Source organism: Sinohyriopsis cumingii, chromosome 14, assembly GCF_028554795.1.
Source record: "Sinohyriopsis cumingii isolate HCF-2022 chromosome 14, ASM2855479v2, whole genome shotgun sequence".
NCBI lineage: Eukaryota > Metazoa > Mollusca > Bivalvia > Unionida > Unionidae > Sinohyriopsis > Sinohyriopsis cumingii.
This window is the reverse complement of record NC_142974.1, coordinates 108,566,758-108,589,504: the sequence shown is the minus strand read 5'-3', so window position 1 is coordinate 108,589,504 and position 22,747 is coordinate 108,566,758. Positions and strand designations below refer to the sequence as shown.

The 22,747-nt window shown below is 33.0% G+C and overlaps 1 protein-coding gene across 1 annotated transcript in view; it reads left to right on the top strand.

Moving 5' to 3' along the window:
• The window catches only part of LOC149784586 (uncharacterized), a 128,491-nt gene extending 121,807 nt beyond the window's left edge, over positions 1–6,684 (top strand). The window contains exon 15 of the mRNA XM_089932652.1: positions 1,767–6,684. The gene's annotated coding sequence lies outside the window, so the exon portion shown is untranslated. The remainder of the gene's footprint in view (positions 1–1,766) is intronic.
• The last annotated feature ends 16,063 nt before the right edge of the window (positions 6,685–22,747 follow it).

The window sequence follows — 22,747 nt, the reverse complement described above, 5'->3', positions numbered from 1 at the left end:
ATGCATATTATATCCACATAATACTGTATTCAAGTCTTGTGTCATATTCCATGCATGTCATATTACATCACAGCTTCATACAGTGTCATATTGTATGTACATAACATTATATCACAGTTTTATAGTGTCATTCAGCTTTATAGTGCTTTATATGATGTGCACATTATATTACATCAGTTTATTTAGTGGTGGAAAAATATTAGTTTCCTAATTTGTTTAACTGCATCATAAAGCATTCATCATTTATAGAGATTTTATTTTCTTATATTAAAAATGTAAATTTGACCACAGTGAAAGCAGCTGATGGTACTACTGTTACAGGAATATTGTGTTTAAAAATGTTTGCTTTGCATGCATGTTTTCTACCCCTTTTCATACAGTAAATAATGTAAGGTTCTTTTTTGTAAGTGGACATCAACTTGTCTTGATTACCGTAAGCAATGACTCGATCATCGCCATAGAAGCTTTAACAATGATGTATGTTTTATCTATATTACTTTGATGTGTAAGTGGATGCTGTGCCAAATTGTACTAGTACATATACATTTTAAGTTGATGTGCGTTGCAGTGGAGATTTGTACTAAAATATAATATCACATACATTTTACGTTGATGTATGTGGCAGTAGAGATTTGTGCTAAATATAATATAATTTACATTTAACATTGACGTGTGTGGTAGGGGTGATTCGTGCTGAAATGTTATATCACATACATCTTACGTTGATGTATTTAGCAGTGGAGGTTTATGATAAAATGTAATATCACTTACATTTTACGTTAATATATGTTGCAGTGATGTTTTTTGCTAAAATGTAATATCACTTACATTTTACATTGATATATGTGGCAGTGGTGGTTTATGCTAAAATGTAACATCACGTATATTTTATGTTGATGTTTGTGGCAGTGGATGTTTAACCACATGGTACTTTGACATGCAGATTACAGCAATGTTAGTGGAAGTTGATGGTACTGCTGTATGACAGCTACATTACCTTGGTATCAGCAGAAGTGGATGTTCTGCCAAATGGTATTGTGATATTTACATTACCTTGAAGTTTGTGGAAGTGGAGGTTTACGCCAAATGTTACTATGACATTTACGTTACATTGCTATTTTTTGGAATTGGACGTTTATGCCAAATTGTACTATGACATTTACGTTACCTTGATATCTTTGGAAGTGGATGTTTAGGCTCAATTTTTTTACTATGACATTTACATTACCTTGACACCTGTGGAAATGGATGTTTTGCCAAATGGTAATATGACATCTATATTCATGTGATGTGTGTAGAAGTGAATGTTTTGCCAAACGATAATATGGCATTTATATTTATTTGATATATGTGGAAGTGGATGTTTTGCCAAATGGTATTATGACATGTATATTCATTGGATGTCTATGGAAGTGGATGTTTTGCCAAATAGTAATATGACATCTATATTCCTCTGATGTTTATGGAAGTATACGTTTTTGCCAAATAGCAGCATAACGTCTGTGAGTATAAAGAAAGTATGATGAGAGCTTTTATGATCAAAGGACACAATTACAATTTGCAGTGACTAATTACATAGTTGGCATGGAAAACTAGACAGAAAACAAAGTTTCTTTTCACACATAATATAAGAGCATGGAGTTTGTTATATTTAAATACTGTATCACAGTTCTAGTGTTTCACTGAGCCTACATTGTTCAACGTTCCAGCAGTCTCTGTGAATTTCTTAAAGTGGTAACTTTGACAAGAACTGTATGCTTTTTCAGGTTTGTCCTATAAGAGGTATTGACTCTGTGGAAGACTAATGCTTGACTGAATCCCAGGCACCAGCAGAAACTCATTCAGAATACATGATTCAATGCCAAGTGACACAGACACATATCCATATTTAGGACCCAACGTCTCACATAATCCAGTTCCAAGAGACACAGTCATATGTGGCCACAATTAGGACCCATCATCTTGCATAATCCAATGCCAATAAACACAGGCATAAGTGGCCATAATTAGGAACAAGCATCATCCATGATTCCATACGAAGATAAACTAATGTCAGTGGCCATAATTATGTCCCAATATTGTGCACACAAGATACACTATTGTCTATAGCTATAACTATATAATTAGGACCCAGTATTGTAAATAATCCCGTTCAAGATACACTACTGTATATCGCCATAATTACATGACTAGGGCTCATTATTGTAAATAAGCCCATACCAAGAGATACTACTGCATGTGGCCATAACTAGGACTCAGTATTGTGAATAACCCTATGCCAAGAGACTCTACTGTATGTGGTCTTAATGAGAACCCATCATTATGCATAATAGAATAGTTATATTTGTATAACAGACTATATGTGTATTTGCATCATAAATATAGTTATATTATTATTATAGACAATTCCTGTATAGGTATATTTAATAGACTGAGTATATTTGTTTAATATATTATATGTATATTTATTTAATAAACTATAAGTATATTTGTACACTATAAGTATATTTGTTTAAAAGAGTACATGTATATCTGTTTAACAGACTATAGGTATATTGTGTAGGATAGACTTGATGACTGTTTATGTTTATCCATAAACATTGTGATGATACTCTTTCTTCTGGAGAAACTGGAAAGCAGGTTACCACTTCTGAGTTACAGAGAGAGTAAGCTTATATCTTAATGTTAATATGATCGAATAAGTATTCTTGGATAAATATATTTTACATTACAAATGTGATGTCATATATTAAATGTTATCAGTCAAACCTTAGCTTAGATTTATAGTCGCTAATAATTTAACCCAGAATTCAGTAAGCTTTTATCATGCGACACTTCCAAAATTGATTTGTGTCTTTAACATAAATATCTGGACCCTCTGATGTTCCAGAATCCGACCCAATAAATTTGTTCTGACCATAAAGCAGAATTACCAAAATGAGATAGATGAAAAGATTCCAGGTTTTCTGAATCTTGTGAATGACCACATTTCATTTTGTTCACGGTTATAGAGAACACTCTTTTAGTAAGGCTGAAACAATTCACTTGTTATATGTAACAATACAATTCACAATACACAGCCTATAATGCATTATTTATTGATATCTATCTATGTTTCGAATCTTTCAATCTTTAGAAAGTGGTTGTTGTACCATATTGTATTTGGTGACATACTGGCGATATTTTTCGTATACAGATTAGTCAGACATACATATACACAGCATCTCGTTATATACCATCCTCATCCATGACAAGACTGCAAAACTACTTTACAAGATACTGTTAGTTTTTAGTGATTTTAATTCAGCCATTAAGGTCATTTCAGGCTGCTCCATTTACTCAGATGCATGACTTACACAGCAGGTAATAAGCTACATTACGTTCTGATTTGTCTATAATTGTTTATAATGGACTGAAACAGATGATAATCACAAATCATGATTTACTATAATCAATTTTACGGCATGATAATAAAATGATTCATTATATACCCATATCTAATGAATCATTGTATTCTCATGCCGTAAAATTGATTATAGAATCAAATGAAATGGCTCCTTTGTGTTGAATATGCAAATGGGATAAGCAAATTAGCACAGAATCAGCAATTTGGGTGATGAACCACATCATCCTGTGCTATTTGTAGAAGAGGAGCCGGTGTTATCGTTATTTTGTTTCTTTTTTACTGGCAAAAATGAGTGCTTGTGCCTGTGACATAAATTTTTAATTTAAAGAATAAAAAGATAAATTACTAATAATTATTTATGACTGCTGAATATTAATTAATTATTAATTAATATTATTAATTAATATTGAGTAACGTCTTGTATTAACATGTATATCATTATGTAAAAAGTTGTGGTGTATCGATACATTGATGAATAATTTCACATCAATCACTTAGATGTCATATTTCTCAAAGTACTTATCACCTAATGTATATCGACTGAAATTATGATCCAATAAAGGCTAACTTGGCTGTTTGCTAATCACCGACAGTTCATATTCACAGCAAATTAGATAAGATACATACACAATATTTAAATAATTATAAAAAGTATATATGAAACTGCATTCAATATTGTCTTGTTGTGTAATACTGATATCGTTTCTCAAAAGAAAGAAAAATTATCAAGCATAATTCCCTTTTGGCAAGTGGAAGAACAAAAATCTTATTCTGACACACAAATCCATTTTTTTTATTGAGAAGGAAACCAAAACCATTCATATTTTGTTAGATAACAGTGTGACAATTATATTTTACAAACATCGAGCAACATCAGGCATCTTGTTCCAAGATGATATCAATGTTCTTTATTAGAATAATACAAAAACGAATAAAATTTCATCGTAAGCAGGTAGGTTTAAATTGCCACAATCAGTTGGATTTTCCACCATTTTATGGTCATTTTACTTGAGGGAATGAATTTCATATAGTTATACAACACTTTTGTCAGTTGGATTTTCCGCCATTTTCTGGTCATTTATCCATGATATATCCACTCTATATGGTTATACAGTACCTTACCATTATGTCATTTTGTGTGAGAGATCCCATTTCATATGTTTGCCTATGTTATCATTTGTTTCTGACATTACTTGGGATTTTAGTATTTTATTCAGATGTATACAGTACAATGAATTATTCCATGTTTTTTTTTTTTTTTAAATTAGCAAATTATCTTCTCCACAACCTCTTTGTATTTATTTAATACCTTTCCTTTAATAGTGCACGTGAACGTTTAATCCATATAACCTAAATGTTAATGTACAGAATCATTCTACTCGTAACTAAGCAAGACGAATAAACAGCATACCTGGTGAAAATTGAGACGTTTGTGTGTAACCAAATACAAACGGATTTTGTTTCGATACCTTCCTTTTATTAACCCAACATGAGATGGAAAAAGGTTGATATAAAATGAGCCATGCCACCACATGTATGCGGCTTTAGACGTGCACGAGAAAACAGTAGAGTGTAACATACAACTTAATACGGTTATATACAGTGATTTATGCAATTTATTTTAAATATCACCAGAAACACCTAAGAGAGTCTAAACCTGTAGAATATGTAAGCACTTTAAAATCGCATTAAAGAACACGAAGAGGCATTGGCCTTAGGCAAATTTGCGCGCCTTCACTCTAATGTCGGTAGCTCAGTGGCTAGCATTCTGGACATATATGCTGTAACACTGGGTTCGATTCCCAAGTTGGTAGGGCTAAAGAATTTACTCTGAATGCCAAACAAAATGAAACAAATCTAGGCAAAATACTTGTGTAATTTCACAGTAGGATTCATAATATTACCACAGCTGTGTTTACCAAGCTGCATAAATAAAGGATACATTGGCCTCAACAATATCAACAGTGTTTTGATATTGTCACCCTTACAGAGACTTCTAAAGGAATATTCAAAATTAAGTCTCTCTACTCAATTAATTACTCACAGTTTGTAACATAAAAATACATGATATTGTAAATTTCCTAGCTACTGTATTGATTTTGGTGTGTGTACTCTTGTCCAATTTTTGAAACGATTATTAATGTATGCATTTCATACACACACCATATTTTCCCTGAATCATATATGTTTACATATAATTGTATCAAATCGTTAATTTTGTGCTGCTATCCATGTAAATTTTTTACCGATTGGATTAGAAGGGCTTATTCTGAGTTATGACAACCTGTAGACTGTGTAGTGGTTGACCTATAACCTTGGGCTTATTATCACAAAACCACAGATGTAATGCAACAGTCTGTTATGTACACTGCAGCCAAATAGTGAATTAAATACTTAAGAAAAAACATATTGGAACTGTTTTAGAAAAATATATTTACAATGCACAAAGTAATTATTAATTATCAAAACATTTTTGAAAGAGAGAGAGAGAGATAGGTGGGGATGGAGAGATCTAGACTGTTTGCAATGATTTATTTATGCTCAGTCTATAATTTTTCATGACTAAGGTTTAGTGTTTATCTAGAGGTAAATTTGTTGTGTGTGTATATGTTCTGTTTGAAGATATCAGGAGTGACAATATTGCATAGGATCTATAAATAGCTATGATGAAATTACCAATAATAATATTAATAGTAAACATGTTGACAAGCTTGGGCTTCTTTGCCAGTGGACAGGCTGGTCAGGTGGGTTCTTAGAAGAATTAAATAATTTCCTTTTGGATAGGTTATATCAGGTGGGTTTTACGAGGAGAGAGTTTTGAAGTTGTCACAGAGGAGTATTAGTAAAATTGATTTCCACCTCTATGCTTGTATATAAGTAAGTACATCTGGACAATCTGAGTCATATTTCTTAAGGTCTTGTTTTAACATTGATTTTCAGATGTATTTCATGTTGTGTTTAGATATGATCTGAGATGAAATATTCAGTAGAACTACCAAATGCTCATTTTACTCAAATACTATTCTGGCACTACAGTTAATTATTCATCGGAGGTCCCAAAAGTGCCATTTTGATACGTCAGGAACGTTCAATGCAGATTAGTTTGATAATTATTTTGGATTCAATTCATAATATTTTATGTTCCTATTTCATATTTATTTTATAAATTTGGTAATTAAATTATTCATGAGGTTGTATTAAATGTGATGGTTTTGCTTTTTCTGTTAATTAGTTTATGTTGGTTTTGCTTTTTCTGTTAATTAGTTTATAACCATAGAGTCGTGACATCATGTATAATATTTTATATCGGAAATAAATTTTGTTAATAGTAAACTGCATTCTTTTCTACAACTTATTTACATCGGTTTCTTCAGCTTATAAAAATGTTATCGCAATTATGTTTCCATATGTCTCTCTGTATCTTTATGTTCATATATTTGCGTCATCTTATATTTTAACAGGTAGTGAATAACATTTCTTATTACTGATTTATTTTTAAAAATGGAAACAGTCTTTACGTGCATGTCAACTACAAACTTATAGTATTTGTTTGACTTCTAATGACAAGTTATAGTTAAAGTAAAGAGGACATAAACACTTTTTTTATTTTCTCACTGCATCGTTTGAAAAAAAACAATGTCGCGCGAAAAATAAATGTCGAGTCTATGATTACCGCTTAATCAGTAGAACAACAGTTTTCATGTTTTTTGTTTTAAAAAATGGAGGGATGTTTGTTATCAAGAAGACTTGCGGATATATCGAAGATGTGGGTATATGTCCAGAGTGAAGCTGTGTGGATAGTTCTAGAAACAAAAGCGTGGGTATAGGTCCAGAGCAAAGATGTGGGTGCATGTCCATGTCGAAATGTTGGCATATGTCGAGACAAAATTGAAAGTAGAGCTGGCTATGTGGCCAGAGTGAAGACGTGGATAGTTCAAAAAACAGGTTTGTGCAGTTCTTGAGAGAGAAGACGTGTGTATAGACAAAATATGCTATATTTTAAAGAAATCACATTATATTTATTTAAATTTTTGTTTCCTCTGCATCTATTATGTTGCCTTATAACCATATGATGTATTTCATATTATTTAAAATATATATGTAAATAACGCACATACATACATACATACATACATACATACATAGAGAAAGATAGAGAATTCAGCTGGATACATACTTGGAAGAGAAAAACAGACATGTGTACGTATATAGGTAGATTATGGTATAGGCAGAAACGATAATGGAAATAAATGTTTTGATTCCTGACTAGTGCATTGATTTATTTATGCTCAAATTCAAGATTTGTGAACACTTATTCAAACATTTATTCAACTACTTTCGAATCCTCGACGTGCATCAACATATGTATGAATCCGACTTTTGAGAATGAGTTGAGATTACTTATTTTCGTCCATGTCATTGCTGGCCAAACAGTATATATATTCACCTGTGATAAACACGTAAACTATGTATCATAAACGCCGCCTGTGGATTACATTTTCCGAACATAATCACGCTTTGAACGAAATCCTCCTTGTAGTTAATCGCTGGAGACGAATGTCTGTTTTTTTTTTAAACACTCACCTGTTAGATAAATCTCACGTCTTGTAAGTTTAGCAACTGACACCTACTCGACATAAAAACGGCGACATGTATCAAAGCAATCTCTGGAAATATTTAGCAAACGGCACGAGGCTAACACTAAATGTACACAAATAATCCGATTACAATGTTGCTGACATGTTAAATTATAAACACTTGTTCCTTATTTTTCAAACTTCTGTTTAAATAGCAAATATTAGTATAATCTCCTCCGCTGCTTATGATAATGCGAGACTGACTTTGGCATCGACTGCAACATGGAAATGACATAAACAACAGATGAAAGAATATTATATTATATTATATTATATTATATATATATATATATATATATATATATATATATATATATATATATATATATATATATATATATGTGTGTATATATGTATATATTGTGGCGGGGTTGCAAGATGTGAAACTTGCAGAATTCAAAGCTTTAGAAACTGAGCCGTGTCGATAAATTAGTTCGCACATAGATACTGTATTGTACCCAGATACACAACTTATCTACAATACCGAAACATCACATTCACAGTTAGTATCTATACAATTGGAGTTCCTAGCTTTACACAGACTATCAATACTATGGAAACATACCTTAAACAACCTATCTATACTATGAAAACGATACGTTTATACAATTTAACTATTATTTCATGTACATTTATTAAACCAGCACAATTGCTCACGACCAAATTTCTTTAAACCTGCAATTATTATTAATAAGATAAAATGTAGTATCCAAAAGTAGATTATCTTCCAGTTACACTAATAATACGAAATAGAAAATAATGTACAAGATGCAAGAAATGTCCCAAGTTCTACTAGTTAATCAACTATTGACTCAATTTTTGTGAAAAACAAAGCAAGTGAAGAAATGTTTCTAGCATACTTTAAATAGATAGGACTATACAATTTTCTCATTGTGATTCAAATGGAGACTATTGATATTAAGTAGATCTTATATGCACTGATAAAGGTTGAGGGTCTGGTGATCTTTGGAATACAAAGTCCGCTAACTTATAATGATCTTATAATGATCTATCAGATAAAGTAAAATATTTCGTGTTAGCGTTAATGATAGACACAGATTCCAATTCGAAAATGTGAAACTCATAATTTGATTGCGGACCTGAAATCGAACGAAGATTACCTCATGCTAATGTCTATGAGAGATCGTTTATGTCAGAGATCTCGTTTTAAATTAGATTGACAATTTTCCCCGAGTATGATAGGCATTATCGTGTGTATATGCATATAATGTTTTGTTAAACTCTTGTCAAGCCATGGAGGGAATAATTCCATCCGCAACAATGTTGATACGCAACGGAAGTATAGATAACACAATTGCACAATTTATATTTTCTTCCTGTTAAAATAATAATCCCCAGTCTCCCGCATTCCACCTCTACCCCACATAATTCCCGTCAAAATAAAACACCCCTGTCTGCCCCGCATCCCAAAGATAACCCAAATAATTCCCGTCATACTAGTGGGTTCGAGGAGAATATATTATTATCCATCATACATGTAGTATTAGTCATCCTACAACCAGTATTATTCATCATACGTATAATATTCGTCATGATACATATAATATTATTCATCATACTTGCAGTATTGTTCATCATGCAATGCTAGTAGTCATCACACGAGTAGTGTTAGTCAGCATGCACATATTACTAGTCATCATACATAGAGTATTATTGATCATACAATTAGTATTATACATCATACAAGCATTATTAGTCATAATGCAAACATCATTAGTCATCATACATATTAGTCATCATACAGATAGTATTATTCATCATACAATTAGTGTTAAGCATCATACAAACAGTATTATTCATCATACAAGCAGTATCAGTCATGATACATATATTATGAGTCATCATACACAATATAAGTACTCTTTATAACAGATTGTAGCCTGCTTTTCATTTATCTGCATGTTTGTGCAATAACATTTTAAAGAACTAACGATTAAAATTTCCAGATAGCCCCGCCAAAATAATTCATAGAAACAAATGTACAATATTGATAATTTTCTTTGTTTAAAATGTATAGCACCATGTTATTTAAGTATACCATATATTGAGTGTTTATATGTTTTCCCCCTTTATTGAATTAACTCTTTCATTTTGTATGTAAAGAATGATGAGTCAATAATGCAAGGTCGTTTCTATTAGGACAGGTGTTAATTCATGTGCTTCTTAATATCGATTCCTAATAAAACCATAATCTGATATTTTCCACGTTTTCTTTTCTTTCAATGTTGAAAATAACTAAATATACTATGGTTGCAATTTAAAATCTAATACTGAGAGAACTTGCTCCTATAAAAATATTCCGGTCTCTTCAACATTCTATCCCTACCCCACATGATGGAAATGAGTTTAATGTTAAAAGTGTACAACGATTTTCTCAGCATGTGTGTCTTTAGATCATGACCAGCACCTTTACCAAATTTCATGGCGATCTACTGAAATAATGTGTCTAGTTGTGTTCAAGGAATGTGTGGCAGACGGAAAGACTAAATAATGATGTAGTGACACGGAGATTAATATGATGCAGTGACTTAACGTGTGAAGCAGTGACACAGAGACTATGTATCATACAGTGACTGAAAGAGTAGGTATGTTTCAGTGACATAAAGTCTAAGAATGATGACATGACAAAAATACTATGTATGATGCAGTGACATAAAGACTAAATAAGATTCAGCGATGGAAAGACTAGGAAAGAAGCAGTGACAGCGAGATTAAGTATGATAAAGTGACCGAAGGTCTATGTATGATTGATTGACATAAAGCCTATGTATAATTGAGTGACATAAATACTATATATAATGCAGTGACATAAATACTAAGTATAATTGAGTGACATAAATACTATATATGATCCAGTGACATAAATACTATATATGATCCAGTGACGTAAAAACTAAATATGAAACTGAAGAAAAACCTCTAAGTATGATGAAGTGACAAAAATACTAAGTATGATGCAATGTCATATAGACTAAGTGTGATGCAATGACATATAGACTAAGTGTGATGCAGTAACATAAAGATCAAGTATGCAAAAGTGACTAAAAGACTAAGTGTGATGAAGTGAGAGAAATACTAGTGTATGATGCAGTGACAAAAAGGTAAAATGATAGATATCGGAGGTGTTCACTATTTACGATTTAAGTCAATGTTTTGACTGAACAGGAAACGTTCTACACATGCAACAGACCAGCGTTGGAAGCATCTCGAGTTAAACAAGATGTCAGCATCAAACATAAGCATGTGACATCTCAGCTATGGCTGCTTGTACATCCACCCCTGCCAGAAATCGTTGAGGCTTGTAAAGTGTTTGCATTTTGTTTCGTTGTTGCTATAGTTGCTGGTCATTGTGATTACTGATCCAAGTCACTTCATCTGGAAATGGAGTTCCAATTAAACCACTGCTAGGGGGCTTGGACGGCGTTGCAAGTTCTATCGGTTCTGTGCTGTATTTCCAAAAGGATTCTATTTTCATTTTTTATTTATGCTTCATGTGAATAAAATGTTTGTGCAATTCCTCCGCCGTTAAAGCTTTTCAATGATAAATAAGGCCATATTTAATATGACATTTTTTTAATGGAGGCTTTTATTAGATTCCTCCTCTGACTTGATGTACGTCGATTTTGGAGTACTTTATGTTGGTCAATGGATGACAGGTCAACGCAATGCGGATCTGACAGAGTGAAGCATGAATTTAACTTGTTTGGGAATGAATCCATAATCCTGTTGAATGAGGTGCGTTTGAAATGGTGGGAAACATAGCAGTAAAACCTTCCACTCCTTGCAGAAGTAGCCAGGAAATGCTATGCATTCCTGCAACTTCCGTGCCTCTGAGAGTGTCTTTAGTACAGCAAGAGATATTAATACTGCAAAAGAAGATTGCTTTGAGTTCATTCTCTGCGATATGTTAATTTTCCTCAAGAAAAATAAACAATGATTCATTTAGTGCCTAGCTAAAATAAATACAAAGATAGTTCAATTGTTTGAGACTCTGAAAACAATGCTCTTATTTAAACAAACCAGAGACAGAGTAGAAATGGCAGTAAGATTTATATTTGCTGATCAGTTAGTTGTTTTTGAGATGTTTGTAGACCTGTTTCATTTAGATGTTAATTTTATCTTTCAGCAAAAGGACATACAGATGTACGGATAATGCTACATATTAATATAAATGGTATCAAAATACCTAACATAGTTTCGTCTGTTACACTATGTTTGGATAATGACAAATGCTAGATTAAATGGGATCAGTGCAGTAAGAATCACCCAGATGAGAGAGGGTGCGGTCCCAAAATTTACATCATACTTGTGAAAGTTTATAAGAAGGCGTCCGAATTAAGTTTCGCACCTTCGTTTCTGAGAAAAAAAGCTCACCTAGGTGTGGATGTAGGCAAGATATGGGGAACATATGACAAAAACGTGAGGTTTCATTCAGTGTGCAACGATAGGGGAAGGCGGGCGGAATTTCTTGTCATGCTACTGAATGGAAGCAGAATCTGACCACCTGTCTCTTTTGATACAATTGATTAGTATAAAATTGTAGTCCGTCGTAGTGAACAGTCCTACTACATATCATTTTGTAAATACTAAATTTCACCATTAATTATAGGTACCAAATATCTGTACGGATATCAAGCTTATATCCCGATTCACATAATTGTTATTTACATTAATTTCATTTATCTAGAGTATGTTTTTTCAAGACAAATTAGTAACTCCATTTAGTCATGATAGCCAGTCTTTGTACCAAACATCGTTCACAATCATTTTTGGTAAGTGGCCACATGATAGCAACATTAAAAACACATTTACTGCTGACTACTGGCAATATTAGATGCAAAAACAGTTTTTGGTTATGGGAACATATAAGCTTGTTTTAATTTGTATCTTAGTGAATCGTTTAGTCGTTGAGTCCCTTCAAAGTATAACTGTTCATACTTGACAAAATATTTTGAATAAATAGATCAGTTCTACTCAAATTTTAATGAAAAACATCATTATAGAATGGAGATTACAAGGTCACTGAGTTATCAAGAACACAAACAGAAATAATTCAATGACTAGAAAACATTATGTGACACTGTAAACACGTTTGATTAAAATAAAACTAAACACAGTCATATATTGAACATTATATATATATATATATATATATATATATATATATATATATATATATATATATATATATATATATATATATATATATATAATAAGAACAGTATATACTACACACTAGTATATACAAAAATAACAAAGAAATGGCAAACATTATTATTTAAAAAGGGCCAAATCTACTTCTAACATCCGCGAAAATAATTATTTTGATTCAATACAGTCTTTGTTTCTGGAATATTTGTATTAATTTAATTGTTTATCCACGAAAGGTTTTTAATATATTTGCTTGGCACATGGCCAAAACATACAAATTGTGGATGCACCTATATTAACCATTGAGACGGACCTTGATATATTTTCATTATCAAAACAATGATTAGCTTTCGCATATAAATTACGTTTCATGCATGTCTCTACGCTAATTCTAGACTCAATAATTGAAAATATATCCTAATATGTACGCTATTCTTATCATATCTTATTTATTTCAGACAAGCATCATATGTTATCATTATTCATAGACACAGATTGGAATTCTTAACAAAATAACACAAGCCATTTGAATAAATATGTACTTACTAGTCATGAGTCATAACATTTAAATGAATTTCTGTAATTAGTAGTTTAAATAAATTCGTGTACTTACTAGTCATGAATCAAAACATGTAAATAACTTGATGTACTTAGTAGTCATGAATCAAAACATTTAAATAACTTTGTGTACTTACTAGTCATGAATCAAAACATGTAAATAACTGTCTGTACTTAGTAGTTATGAATCAAAACATGTAAATACATTTCTGTAATTAGTAGTCATGAATCAAAACATTTAAATAACTTTGTGTACTTACTAGTCATGAATCAAAACATGTAAATAACTTTCTGTACTTAGTAGTCATGAATCAAAACATGTAAATAAATTTCTGTATTTAGTAGTCATGAATCAAAATATTTAAATAACTTTGTGTACTTACTAGTCATGAATCAAAACATGTAAATAACTTTCTGTACTTAGTAGTCATGAATCAAAACATGTAAATAAATTTCTGTAATTAGTAGTCATGAATCAAAACATTTAAATAACTTTCTGTAATTAGTAGTCATGAATCAAAACATTTAAATAACTTTGTGCAATTAGTAGTCGAGAATCAAAACATGTAAATAACTTTGTGTACTTAGTAGTTATTAATTAAAACATGTAAATAAATTTCTGTAATTAGTAGTTTAAATAAATTCGTGTACTTAGTAGTCATTATTCAAAATATTTAAATAAATTTCTGTAATTAAAAGTCATGAATTAAAACATTTAAATAACTTTATGTACCAAATAGTCATGAATTAAAACACTTAAATAACTTGATGTACGAATAAGAGACAAGATGACCGCTTGAAGCAGCTGTTCCGTTTCTTAGTGCCGTTTTCATGATATTTGTGCTTGTTCCCTGTTTTCATCTACGTTATTGTGTTCATTATGTATTGGCTGCTAAATTCGTATGTGTTTCTTCATCTACTTGTTTTGGAAATGAAAACAATTAGACTTTTTCTCAGCCGTCGTGATTCACTGTTTTTGAACAAACTGCCATCACGTGATACTCTTCAGTCAACCCGTTTAAGCTACGATGGACCCTCATTAGTTGCTTTAAATGATCACTCCTTGGCTCTCCACACTACATTGTGCTCTAGTCTAAACGAACTGGGACTGCATTCATCATTACCTAAATTTAAACAGAAGCGAAAAAAGAAACGTTGTTTCAAAGCTGGCCGGGTAAGAACAGGCAGATGAATCCCAGGTTATCTCCCTTATTTCGTCACGACCATTAAAAAAATTGGACCTTTCATTTAGATAACCTAATTAAAATCCATATTAATTCGTCAACCTTTGAGTCGATTATCCAAGAAATACATCTGCGCATTGCATTATTCAATTCCCAGTCAGTAGGACAACCGGAAAAGCGCACATAAATAGTTAATTGTATCAACGACCAAACTGTTGACATATTTTTCCTGACAGAAACATGGCTAAAAACATCAGGCTATGAGCCCAAGTGTGCGGATCTAACACTCACTGGTTGCTCCATCAAGTGGTTCCCCCGTAATTTTCGCGGAGGTGGAATTGCTGTCCTCACCAAGAACTCCATGATAAAATGTCTTAACTACACCAAAACATTCAATTTGGACCACATATCGTTTGAACTAGTCCAAACCACACTCACGCTGAAGCAAAGGTCAGTCTATTTTTCTTGCCTATACCGCCCTCCTCCTAGTACAAAAAACAAGCTGGCTGACTCTCTTTTTTGAGCAGTTTCCGAATCTCCTGGACTGTGGAAATTGGATAGGTGGCAACCTGATTATTCTCGGAGATTCCAGCTTTCACTTTGACTGTCCCGGAAACTCAGATACATCAAAACTCATAGATGTCATTAATGTTTTCAACCTAAAACAGTCCGTTAACCAACCCACCCTAAACATGGTCACATCTTAGACTGGATTCTTCATAGACCTGATGATAACATTATACGGTCTTCCAAGGTATCCCATGACCTTGCATCAGATCACCTCTGCATTATATGCCATCTTGACGTATCAGTCCCTAACTATCCACCTTAATCTGCTACTAAGAAAAACCTCCGTATGATAACTAGACCAAACTAATGCACGACATCCAAGCTAACTTAACAACGTGCTTACCTCCTACAACAGAAAAACTCGATAACTGTTTGCGTTCATTGCTTGACAAACATGTCACAGCTACAAAGTGCAGAGTATCAATTCAAAAGTGTTCTCCATGATATAGCAGTATTAGGAACCAGCTTCGTACTGCTAAAAGAGACCGCCGTAAAGCTGAGAGGCTCTGGCATTCCACCAGACTCACTATTCATAAGCAAATCTATGCAGTCGCTAAGAAGAATGTCACAAATATAGTCCATGCAGTTAAATCAGCTCAAGACATGGAAAGTTACAGCTGCAAAGAGCTCTACGAGAATTACTAACAGGCTAATGTCAACTAACAAATCAACACCACTTCCAACTATCTTCTCTCCAGTCGACCTTCTGGACATGTTTGCAAATTTCTTCCGTGACAAAGTACAAACCATTAGAGATAATCTTGACACCACAATTTCAATTGACTCTTCATCACCATACAGGCGGGATACAGAATTTGAGCGGCAACAATTAGCAGCATTTGAACCTGTCTCTATGGATTTCGTATGTACAATCCCGATGAAGAGTGCACCAAAGTCATGTGAACTTGATCCAATTCCAACATCGCTGCTGCTTGAGTGCTTAGATCCAGTATTGCCTTCACTAACTGATGTTATTAATACCTCTCTCTCATATGGGGAATTCCCATCATTTTTCAAAGCTACCACTGTAAAGCCTCTGCTCAAGAAACCAACACTAGACCATAACGATTTAAAGAACTACGGCCCAGTTTAAATTCTCCCATTCATATCAAAAATCTTATAAAGGTTGAACTATCCCATCCTTGTATCTCATCTCTATTCAAACAGTCTTTTTAGCAGTGTACAATCTGCATGTCGCCCTTGCCACAGTACTGAAACTACTATTATAAAAGTAGTTAATGACATTCTCTCTGCGTTGGATAGCGGATAGAGTACAGCCCTCACCCTCCTTGATTTGACTGCAGCATTTGATACAATAGGCCATGATATATTACTTCACCGTCTCCAGCATGTATTTGGCATGCATGATACAGCATTACTGTCGTTCAAGTCCTACTTCGTCAACATTAAACAAAATGTATCTGCAAATGGAATACGCTCCAGCCCAGTTGATGATATATGTTGTGGTGTTCCACAGGAGTCAGTTCTTGGACCTGTTCTCTTCATTATGTACACTCAGTTGCTCTCAAGTGTCATAGATCATCATGCAGTGCCTCACCAATTGTACTCTGATGATACACAAATATACAAATGTGGCCACCCAACTATAGTTGATGCCACCATCCAAGGTGTAGAGAGGTGAATTTCTGATGTGAAATTATGGAACAAGCTGCAGATGAATGATGATAAAACTGAGGCCATTATGATCACAAGACAATGACTTTGTCAGCCACATCTTTTATCTCAAACAATAAATATCAGCATCGCCAACATAAAATTCACACAATCAGTACGAAACCTAGGTGTTACTCTGGACAGTAGTCCCACATTGCACCAACATGTCATGAACATATGCAAAGCTGCATATCTTGAGATGAGACGCATCAGCTCAATTTGCAAATATCTTTCAGTTGATGCCCCTGAAACACTCATGTGTTCATTAGTACTTTCAAGACTGGACTATTGTAACTCAATTCAGTCTGGTTCATCTCAATATCTACTCACGAAACTTCAAAAAGTTCAAAACTGCTCGGATTATACTCAAAGCACACCCCCGTTGCTCTGTACCGTACACTGGCTATCCATTCGATCCAGAATGAAACACAAGATGTGTTCTCTGTGCTACGTTTCACTGTCGGACTGTAGTTCAAACATACCTCACTGATCTCACACATGTGTAGAAACCAGCAAGATACTTACGCTCCTCTTCTGACAATTGTATACTCATTACTCGCGCTATGAAAACAAAGTCATATGGACAGCGATCTTTTACATACCAGGGCCCAGCAAACTCGGAATGAATTGCCCACTGAACTTAGACACAAAGACACAGTCATCACATTCAAGAGGGCTCTCAAATCTCACTTATTTCGACTGCAAGAACAAATTTAAAGACCTAATAACGTTTCCTACCTGAAGTATTCTCAGCATGTTTTTTTTATTTTTAACGTGTTTCTAATTTCATGGTGTTTGTTTTTCTATATATATATATATATATATATATATATATATATATATATATATATATATATATATATATATATATATATATAATGATTTAAACAAATTCAAATGGCTAATGCTTAGTTATACAACTTCCTGTAGCAAAGCCTGCGTAAACGAATTATGTGGAACTCACATACAAAGCGTACGTAGAGGGAGTTCAGAATCAAACCCGTGTTTGAACTGTGGTGTTGGGGTCAGAGAAGAAACACAGTTGTGTGTGCAATATGGTGGTAAAAAATACAGAGAGCTAAAACGATATACGATAATAAAATAACACCGGCAATGACAATGTCATAAAAACGCTTTGAATTCTCTCGCCAGATTCTCGAACTACTAATTTAGACAATATTGTTATATAAATGGAGCAAAATAAATTTGTGAAGCATGCTATTATCAAACATTATGAGGCGTCTCGTGATGGTGTAATTATGAACTGTTGACTAAAATAACCAGTAGGTTTTTTAAATAATAATGGTTATCTAATGGTTGGTGTTGATGGGAAGAAAAATTATTTTTCTTATAGGTTTGTGTACGAGGGTTTTCACGGAATAATCGAAGACAGACTTGTATCGATCATATCAATTCAGGTCCAAAAAATAATTCCTTGAGTAATTTGCGGGTCATTACACAAAGTCAAAATTGTAAATTTGGTGGTACTGGTAAATACAAAATAATTGCAAAATGGGTAGTCAAATCCGCAAATATTGAGATATATGTAGAAATGATATTTCGATCAATGAATGCATCCGGCAAACGTTTTAATATTTACATCCTTTCGGTTCAGCGCGTTGCGGATAACATAACTAAATCGGCGTTTTCGAACAAATATAATGAAAAAATAATATTTCAGTGTCTCAAATTGTGCTAAATACAAACACGCCTGATGAAAGAAAATAATTATGTCAGGTAAAAGATAGAGCGATTAAAAAGTTAACTTGCCTGTGTTTTACAACGGTATTCGCTTATAAATAATTTATTTTTTCTGATTAATTTTTCCCATCGTGTTGTGCAAATAATATAACCAAATCGGTATTTTCAAAGAAATACAAAAAAGGTATCTTACTTCAGATTATAATTCTATTGTAAGATAGAAAATGCAACGTCACTGACTTTGTCATTGGACTAAGTCAAGGGATATAGCTCTGCCAGATAGAGTTAGAGCGTGTATCTTATAAATAATTTGTATTTACTGATGAATAGTGTTTTGTTTGGTTGGTTACCAAAGAAACATTATCGTTATTTTTCTGAATATGTCAGGTTTATTGCCTCCTCTAGATAATAATTAAGAAAAAGAAAATGACAAACAACGAATAATCCACGCCCATTGTGTGAGCTACTTTTGGGTTTACTAATATTCCTTAGCTTATATAGCATATTACCCGTTTATTATTCGGGTTCTCTCCAAGCTCGAATTTCAATGAAAAAAGTACACCCTCCACCATGTCACCACGAGGTGGGTGCACTTTTGCCCTCCCCGGTGTTGATTATGGGGAGGGTTTGCTGAAATATGTTGAACGTACAGAAGGACCCTGTATATGTATCGTGCAGTCCATAGAGTTAAGTTATATAATAAGTTAGTATTGTGCAGTCCTTAGAAATAAGATTGATAATATTATACGTTGTGCCGTTCTTAGAACTAAGATTGCATATACTGTAAATATGCTGCTATATGAACTGTGCCGTCATTAGAACTAAAATATACTGTCAATATGTCCTATCTCCCTCTGAATTTGCTAGAATGTCGTTTGGCAATCTGGGATGTTCACACGGTATTTGTGCCGTCCTTAGATCTAAAATTTTATATGCTGTATATATGTACCATCTAGGCTTGCTAGAATGTCGTTTAACAATCTAGGATTTCACACGGGGTTTGTGTTGTATATATATTTCGTATCGCCCTCTGAATTTGCAAGAATGTTGTTTGGTAATCGGGAAGTTTACATGGGAGTTGTGCTGTCTATATAAATAATTTAGTGTTGTGTAAATATTTTTTATTTTAAACGGATATTTATTATATAATGAATTTCGAAAATATTAATGATATTATTTATAAAATTTTAAAAAATACATAATAGTGGTATAAAAATTACTGATTCTGAGAAAATTATTTGTGATTTTGAATCTTTACAACAACGAAAATTTGAAGATAGATATATACTACCAGCCGAAGACAGATTCATTAAGCTAATTCAGCAGTATAAGTTATAATCCTTGGCAGCAGTCAAAGATGCAGAAGTTGAACAATTCGTATTGAAAAAATAGATCAGAATTATCTCAAGAATACGAAACAAAACATATTGTGAATACACGTGTAAGGCAACTGAAAAATGATTATGTCTGCATGTAACTCTTTTACTGGAAAAAAAGTGAAAATGAAAGCGCTATCACCAGTGACCATAATCATTGTTAAAGCACTCTCAGTAACAGCTAAGCAAAGTGGAAGTAGTAACGGGTTGTGAAAATGAAAGAAATTGTAACAGATAAACAAAAGTCGATGATGAAGTCGACGACAGAGCTGTTGGGGAAATAATTCATTTCTAACTATAGTAAATAATATTATTTTTATTTCTGGTAATACTATTTATTCAGAATCAGATTATGATGTTATTTTTTTTATCGATAATCTGAAGAATTTGACTAATAATCATAATACATTTTATTACTATACCTATCAATTTGATGGAATCGGTTAATAATCATAACACATTTGAGTAATACACCCATCAGTGTGATGAAATTGTTTGATAATCTGAAACATTATGGGCAAAAACCCATCAAATACATAACCTCTCACGTCTTGTTACATTATACAATGCCCCATGATTAAATCAAGGAAGAATTATTTGTAAAACACCAAGTTCGACTCAGAAACAGATCTTACAAAATGCTCTACGAACATGAAGTGATATGATCTTACATATAGATTTAAATTCAAAACTTCATGTCTCAAATCAAGGTGTCCGGTTTGGTTAGTAAGCTTGAAATGTATCCATGATAATAACGAATTATGACATCGCAGATAAACCGGATTAATGGTTTCTTGTACGACCAAATATCCGGGAGGTACTTGAGGTGTAAATGTATATAAAATGTATCCCTGCTGAGCCTGACTTGATTGTTCAAGATCTATTTGATTGCTGCCGTCAAATGCATCACATACAAGATTGACTACGATGGTTGATGTTATACTTAAATGTACCTACTGGCGGCCGGGGCTCCTTTTCTCCATGACCTGACGATTTTATGAGAATATGCGATGTATGATGTCGTTGAGTGATTTTTGTTTAATTCGTCGGTGTTAAATCCTGGTACTATAAGATTTGGTAATTGTTCTTCTGTGATCGTCTGGTGTCTTAGAAACAACTTTTTAAATGCTTTTACGTTGGTGTATGGTTACATGATCACTCCAGTCAATCACAAATACAACGATATGTTTATTGATAAACTCGAGGTCTGATGCAACATGGTTTAGATGTTGTATTGACTCAATGATCTGTTGTTTTATACCATCGTTGTAATTTTGTGCAACACTGGAAAATAAATGTCGGAGTTTATTACTTACTTGTTCATGCTGTTACTTAATGACGTCGGAAAATGATTTATTTTTCGTCGATGAAATATTTTTATCCTCGTGAGATATATCGTCATGATATAATAACCCAGGATGTCTTGTAGCATCAAACATAGTAATATAATAAGATATATCTGTTATGTTCCATGGATAAGGTTTTCGATACACTGGAAGTTTCATAAATATTTTTTTATCCGTGAGGAAATCATCTTGGTTTGGTTCTACTGGTCCTTGATAAACAGGTGGTATCTCTGGCCATCCTAATACTGTTCGGATTGAAGATTTATATATATATATATATATATATATATATATATATATATATATATCTAAGGCATAATCAAGAGACTTTATTTATATTGCGGCTGATAATGTTGGTTCGTGAACAATTATAGCTATTTTAGATACCTTCTCCATGATATATTTAATTCTGAGCTGAAATTCAACGTTGATTTTTTGGACTTTATAGCTAGTGTCTTGATAGCTGTCTGTCATGGCCTGAAAGAATACAAGTGTCTTTATAACTAAGTGTCTGTCATGGCCTGAATGAATACAAGTGTCTTGATATCTAAGTGTCTGTCATGGCCGGAATGGATACTAGTGTCTTGATAACTAATTGTCTGTCATGGCCTGAATGAATACTAGTGTCTTAATAACTAATTTTCTGTCAAGGCCTGAATGAATACTAGTGTATTGATAACTAAGTGTCTGTCATGGCCTGAATGAATACTAGTGTCTTGATAACTAAGTGTCTGTCATGGCCTGAATGAATACAAGTGTCTTGATAACTAATTGTCGGTCATGGCCTGAATAAATACAAGTGTTTTGATAACTTAGTGCGTTGATAATTAAGTGTTTATCATCACTAGTAAATTAATAGTGGGATATATGTTTGAAATCCAAAACCCATATCTGAATACGTTATGATCGGCTCATCTATCTTGTCTTCTTAGCAATAATGACTTATAACTTTGTCTTTAAACATTTTTCTCTCACGTATGTCATGTATTTGTATAGTTAAAATGATTGTCACCATCATCATTGAACACCATAGGTTTTATATGTTTCGTCTTATTTGTCATGCACCCAAGCAGTAATTAAACACCTGAACACAATCAGTATATATGTAAGCTATGGGACTATA